Here is a 7,643-nt window from a genome sequence, read left to right as displayed (position 1 = left end):
TACCAGTTGTAATAAGGGGTATCCTTCCAGACAATGTCCGGGCAACAATAACAAAGCTATGTGCATTCATGAACGCAATTTCGCAGAAGGTCATCGATCCGGATAGATTAGAAGCCCTTCAGAATGAAGTGGTGCAATGTCTCGTCAATTTTGAGTTGATATTTCCACCTTCATTTTTCAATATAATGACGCATCTGCTTTGTCACCTTGTGAAAGAGATCCGTATTCTCGGGCCTGTGTACCTACACAACATGTTTCCTTTCGAGAGGTACATGGGCATTCTGAAGAAGTATGTTCGTAACCGTGCTCGTCCAGAGGCAAGCATCACCAAGGGTTATGGAATAGAGGAGGTCATCGAATTTTGCGTAGAATTTATCGAAGACCTTCACCCAATCGGGGTACCTGAATCACGCCATGAAGGGAGACTACGGGGAAAGGGAACTCTCGAAAGGAAAGCAATAATGACGGTAGACAACAATTTATTCCGTAAAGCCCATTTCACTGTTCTGCAACACTCTTCATTGGTATCTCCTTACATCGAGGAGCACTTGGCTCTAGTTCGCGCCAGGAACATCGGTAAGTCCGATGCATGGATTACACGGTATCACATTGATACTTTCCCCACGTGGCTACGACAACATCTCATAGGTAACAAGTCGATCAACCAAGAACTTGCCTTCCTGGCGAGGGGACCGTCTGGGTCAATTGCGACATTCCAGGGATATGAGATCAATGGGTACACATTCTACACGAGAGCCCAAGAAATGAAGAGCACGAACCAAAACAACGTTGTTCGTGTCGATGCCATGGGACACGATGGAACAACTGCCACGTATTACGGTGCCATCGAGGATATATGGGAACTTGACTATGGTCCTCTCAAGGTTCCTCTGTACCGGTGCCAATGGGTTAGGTTGATTGGTGGAGGCGTAATGATTGATGACAGTGGTATGACAACTGTTGACCTTAACAAGGTTGGATACTCGGACGAACCTTTTGTCCTTGCCAATGATGTAACGCAAGTCTTTTTCGTGAAGGACATGTCTAGCAAATGAAAGAAGGGCAGAGGGCCTGACGAGCCTAAGCGTCAAGTGGTTCTCCCAGGCAAAAGAAAAATCGTCGGAGTTGAGGACAAGACTGACGAGGATTACGATCAGTTGGATGGGCCACCCCCTTTCACGGTGACGATTGACCCTAGCATCCTCCTATCAAATGAAGACACCCCTTACTCACGCAGCGATCACAAGGAGGGAACAGTAGTGAGGAGAAAGTACGTGCGGTCAACCGTCACCGCCGATGTAATGCCGTAATTATTATGTACACGATGTAAACTATTTTGGATGTATTGATTATCCATATAAATCAATTGATGTATGGCATAATTTACAATCATTCATATGCTACATTTAATTGACTATCATTCATATGCTAATTATAATTGACTAGAGAATTTTTAAAAGTATTAAATCATTCATGTGGCATTTACATATGTTAATTAGAGTTTTTAACATTTAATTTTATATAATTCCTACGCTAAGTATATATGATGATTACAATTTTTATTAATTTTAAATCATGCAGTATGTACATACATATCTTAATTAGAGTTTTTACCAATTTAATAATATCATTCATATGCTAAGTATATATGATTATTGGAATTTTTATTAATTTTAAGTCATATATTTGCTTATTACGATTTATCCACTTAATTTATTACAGACAAAAATAATTTTTCGAAGTAATTGTCATTAATCTTTGTACTTTAAATAATGTTAATGCATTAACTTCTATTTTAGAAACATATATGTAAGCGAAAATAATATGCAGTGCTATAATCTTTAGTCCCGGTTCTTAACCCTAACCGGGTTTAAAAAGAATTTGGAAATAGCGGGAAAAGATCTTTACTCCCGGTTGATGAGAACAACCGGGACTAAAGATATCTTTAGTCCCGGTTGATGAGAACAACCGGGAGTAAAGATATCTTTACTCCCTGTTGTTCGGAGTAAAGATATCTTTACTCCCGGTTGTTCTCAACAACCGGGAGTAAAGATCGAGGGCTATATATATTCCCGATGCGCGCCCACGTCTTCTCCACTGTCACACCCTAAAAATTCAAAATATATAAATTGTTGTTTAATTGGCATTATTAGAATTTATTTTAAAAGCCTAGAAGAGAAGATCTAATTTTAATTAATAAATTCCAATATAAAATGGGGCCAGATAAAATTTCATTAAATACTTTGCTTAATTCTATAATTCCTAGATTTTTCTGGGATTTATTTGAGCTAAGGAAGTATTTTTAATAAATGGAATTGCATTTAAGAAATAATTTTAATTGAAAAAGGTTTTAAAAGTCTTCTTTTGGCTTTGGGCCGAAAGTCGGCCCAAGACCCTTCTCTCTCTCCTCGGCCCAGCCGGCCCAGTCCGTAGCCGCTCGCGCCCGCGCGTCCGCCCGCTGACAGGTGGGGCCCACCTGTCAGTCTTCGTCTTCCTCGCGCCGCTGCCGCCGCCCGAAACCCTAGCGCCGCTTCGCCGTCGTTTCCTTCCAAATCCGGCCGCTCCTTTCCATTTCCGGCCGAATTGATAGAGGGGAAATGATCCTCGGGATCTCCTCTACCTTTTCCCTTTTGGAAACATCGGCTAAATCGGCTTGGAAAGTGTTTGATTCGAGGTCGAATCGGATCGGCTTTTCTCTCTCCGAGCCCGACCTTTCCTTCTCGTCGCCGGCCGCCGTGGGCCTTCGCCGTCGCCCTCCAACCCCTTTAAAAGGACCCCCGAGCTCTTCTCTACCCGCCGCCACCCTCGCCTTCGTCTCTCGCCGTCGGAAGAGCTCTAGCGCCGTGTGACCTAGCGCCGCCGTCGCCGCCGTCGCTCCAGCCGTGCGCCGCCGCCGTTCCGGTCATCGTCGTTGCTCGGGAAGACCGCCGTCGTGGTCGCCAAGTCGCCGCCGTCCTCGTCCGCCTCTTCGTCGCCGCCGAAGACCGCCGGAGCATCGTCGCCGCCGTCGACCCGATCTTCTCCGCCGTTTCAACCTCGTCGTCGTCGCCGTCCGTTGGCCTTCCGCCGCTCCTTTGGTCACCGGTGAGTTCGCCGCGTCGCGCTCTACCCGTTGGTGTCCTCCGTTCGTGCCGAAGTGTCGCCGTTCGCCGGCGAGCATGCGCGTCCGAGCCGCTGAGCCGCCGCCGCCGGTGGTGACGTCATCGCTGACGTCATCGTCCCCGTCTCCCGTGAGCCGGTCGTGGACCGATCGATCTCGGCCGTCCATTTTGGATGGATCGATCTCGGCCATCCGTTCTCGTGAACCGTCGCCGTGCGCCCGGTCCACCGCAAACCCTAGCCGCTGACGCAATAAACCCCTTTTCCTTTTCAAAAATAATTCATTATTGCGTCATAATTCAATTAAAATCAATATAAGTGTTTTAATCCGGCTTAATCTTTAAAAATTCATAACTAATTCATCTTAGCTCGGATTTAGTTGGTTCAAGTCTCTAAATTTTTCTAAAATTGAGATCTACATGTTAAAAATATCCACATGTACTGTTCATGCTTGTTTATGTGCTGTTTTGGTGATTTGCTTCTTTCTGTTTAGATTCCGTCGTTTCCGGAGAGTCCGTTTTTGCAGAAGAAGAATTTGAAGAGTTCCAAGGCCAGCAAGGCAAGTCACACAGATCCCAAACAACCCTTTGAGCATGTTGATCCCGTTTAAAGCTATTGTTTCTATTCAACTATTGCATTTATTTTCGAATGTCATTGGGTGGAATTAACCTATTGTTTGTTATAGCCCTTTTGTTCTTGATTACTTTATTCCTTGATACCTTGGGTTATTATAATTTGACTAGTTGAGCTTTATATATATTGGTTCAACTAGATATTAGATATAATTGCTTAGCCCTGCTTAGAAACATTAGCTCACTATTGGGATAACTTATGACTCACTATTATTTAATGATGGCTTAATGATAGTTCACGATGGACAATCGTGATTGGTTAATTAATTAATGTGCCAACTAAAACCTGGTAATGGTGGGTTGTGAGCACATGGTTTTGATGGTCGTGCTCATGACAATTAAGGACCGGTTCACGAGTTTCGGTTGTGAAACATTAACCGTGCCAACCACAAGCCAGCGTGGGCAACGGCTTTACCTTTTGTATCGCATGGTTCATTGCGGGGCACCAGATTGAGAAGTGGCGGAGATAAGCCCACAGGGGTCGCTGGGGAGTCCATGCCTTGTTTATAAGGGGGTGATTATGATCCAGGAATGGTGCGCTGCGGTGGATTGTGTTATGCACGGGGTATTGTCACAGCTCCTTTCCGAGGTACCGTGGTGGTATTGAGGCACATGGTGACATGATGTGGGGCTGTGTCTTGTGGGTACAGTGGTACACCTCTGATCAGAGTAAAACTATTCGAATAGCCGTGCCCGCGGTTATGGGCGGGTCTAACAATGTCTTTCGTGATTAGTCTCACACTTCTCACCATAGTAAATGATGCTATAACTGGTAATAATTTGATTAGCTCCTGGTTTGGAATGGTATATTCCTGGTTTGGAGATAGAACTGTACAGCCGGGATGGTTGTTTAGAATGGTTGGGCCTATACAACAGGGTATGTTGTATAGTGTTGGATTAATATTGTTTAATACTTAACTGTTTTATTAAATTCTCAAATGTGTGTAAATGCTGCTTTTGCAAATGAAACCCTATTATGCCATCCTTTGTTATCCTGTGCACTTGCATATTTGCTGCGTGGCTTGCTGAGTATGTCATATACTCACCTTGCAATCATTCATCAGAGGAAGAGTTCTACAATGATGCTGATGGTATGGAGGATTAGGTGTAGCCCTGGTCAAGCTGCCTGTGGAGTGAAGTCGTCTGCGCCGTTTATCTTATTTTCTGCTGCTTAGATCTTTATTGATTGAGAGGAACTATCTACCTCTGTAATGACATTTTATTCGCTTATTAATTAGAGTAATAATTGTACTCTATTATCAATTTGTTATTGTGTGCCTCGGCTGATTCCTGGACGAGGGTTCACACACATGTAAGCGTTTGGAATTTTGGATAGAAATTCCGGGCGTGACATCCACCAACACTTAACGTTTTCGGCCGATCGATCTCTCTCGGCCTCTCCTTCGCTGCCACTGCATAGGGCAAATCCCCGCGCCGACGCCGCCGTATCTCGCCGTCATCTCGAGCTCGTCGTCCTCGCTGCCGCCTCCGCCTCCTCCGCCGCCGCCGCATCTCTGGGGTGAGAGCCGCCGCCGCCTCTCCCTTCATCGATCTCCGATCTCGATCTCTCTCTCCGTCGCGCCGCCCGCCACGAGACGCCGCGCCACGACGACGCCGCGCCACGCCGACGCCGCACCACGCCGCCGCCGGCACGCCACGCCGCCGCCTTCGCCGCCGCGCGCGCAACGCCGCCGCCGCCACGCCACGCCGCCGCCTTCACCGCCGCGTAACGCCGCCGCGCAACGCCGCCGCCGCATGAAACGCCACGCCGCCGCCGTCGCCACGCCGCCGCCGTCGCCGGCCCGATGCCGCCACACCTCCGTTAACGAACACGTGAACGAGAACGAACACGTCAACGTACGTTGCCGCGAGAACATGAACGAGAACGAGAACGATCGAACGAACGAGAGCGAGAACGAACACGTCAACGTACGTTGCCACGAGAACGTGAACGAGAACGAGCGAACGAACGTGAACGAGCTAGGGAACGTGAACGAGCGAACGAACGTGAACGTGAAATGCAATATATATATGTTACACGGAATTTATCCTAATACATATTTTTTGTATCTTGCAGAAAAGACGTGTTGTCGGAGTCGTCCCTCAAGCCGGAGTGGAAGAGCTAGCCCTAGAAGGAAATCGTGCAGGCAAGTGACGTAATAATATAAATGATTGTTATATTTGTAATGCAATTAAGAATATTAGACTTTTAATTAGACTTAGCATATAAGATTGTGTAGTGTTCTAATATTATTTGAGTTTTAATATAAGATTATTTTATTGCAAATTAGACTTAGTATGTAATAATTGACTACGGAATTGGTGCGACTCCTAGCAATTGACTATTGTAGTCTTAATTAGACTTAGCATATACGCACGAAACACTTAGCATACATGACTATTTTAGTCTTAGCATGTAATATTATTTGAGTTTTAATATAAGATTATTTTATTTGTAATTAGACTTACTATATAATTATTGACTACGGAATTGGTGCGACTCCTAGCGATTGACAATTTTAGTCTTAATTAGACTTAGCATATACGACAGTTACACTTAGCATACATGACTCTTTCAGTCTTAGCATGTAATATTATTTGAGTTTTAATATAAGATTACTTTATTTGTAATTAGACTTAGTATGTAATTATTGACTACGGAATTGGTGCGACTCCTAGCAATTGACTATTGTAGTCTTAATTAGACTTAGCATATACGCACGAATGGTGTCTTCGTTGTTCTTCTCAGCTGAGCAAACCCCTCCTTTTATAGGAGCTCGGGAGGCTCGACTGTGCTTCAAGCTTATCTTCTAGATACTGTATTTTCACGAGCTGGCTCGCACCATGGAGATGCTTATCTTCTTTTTGGCTTTACTTTGTCCTTGAATTGGCCAAGGTGGAGACACCTCTGTACCTGCGCCTTTCTTTTCCGCCGAAAGCAATATTCTCCACAGTATTTTTAACAGTCAAATGTCATTCACTGTCCTTGCATTTTGGATTGATTCAAATTCAATTCATACTTTGGTCATTCGCAAATATAGTCTTCCCACGCCCAAAGAATGGATATTTATTATCAATTTATATTATATTGCTTTATTGGTCAGGCTGCCCATGACCACCTAAATCCATAGTATCTACATCAGAAAAGGAGACTTCAAATTTTTCATCATATGCTTTTTTCATTTCTTCAAATTTATCATTCATTTCTTTCTTTAATTCTTTAAGTATTTCTTCTTTCAATTCTTTTTTAATTTGGGGGGATGCTTCTTCAAATTTTTCAATTATTTTCCAATCGATATATTCGCCATCCAAAGGATCTACTCCCTTAGTCAAGCATTCCTTATACGTAGGTTTTTGGGATGATCCTTCATTCTTAATATTTGAACAATATGGGTTCTCTGGAGCCTTCTTATTTTTAGCTTTTTTGCATTTTTGTATATATTCTTTTGCTGCTGGTTCCAAGTAGTAGTTTATTCCTAATATTTTTCTGGCCTGAGTTAAAGCTTCATCAAAATCTATATATTTTTTCCATGACAATCCACCCATTAATTTTGCATCTATTTTTTGGGCTACTATCTCTTCAAAAGATATGTACACTCCAGGAAGCTTTCCGTCAAAAACAACATATATGGGTTTTTGCTGTATTACTTCATTATTTTCTGATGTTGGCATTATATCATTCATTAGATGGAAATATTCAGCAAGACTGTTTAATATTGATAGCATATAGCCTTTTTCTTCCCTCTTATTATTGTATTGATACCAGAAATTATCTAAAATGCATTCTTGGACTTCATCTAATATTATGTGGGTTTTTGGCTTAAACTTATAGGTATTCGGTGGGAATACTTTGAGCTTATTGTCTTCTCCAAACGTGAAGAACTCAACTCCATTATAATTCATGGACTTCTT

The sequence above is a fragment of the Oryza sativa genome, chromosome 2 (assembly GCF_034140825.1).
Source record: "Oryza sativa Japonica Group chromosome 2, ASM3414082v1".
Taxonomy (NCBI): Eukaryota; Viridiplantae; Streptophyta; class Magnoliopsida; order Poales; family Poaceae; genus Oryza; species Oryza sativa.
The sequence above is the reverse complement of the archived record's forward strand: the minus strand, read 5'-3'. Positions refer to the sequence as shown.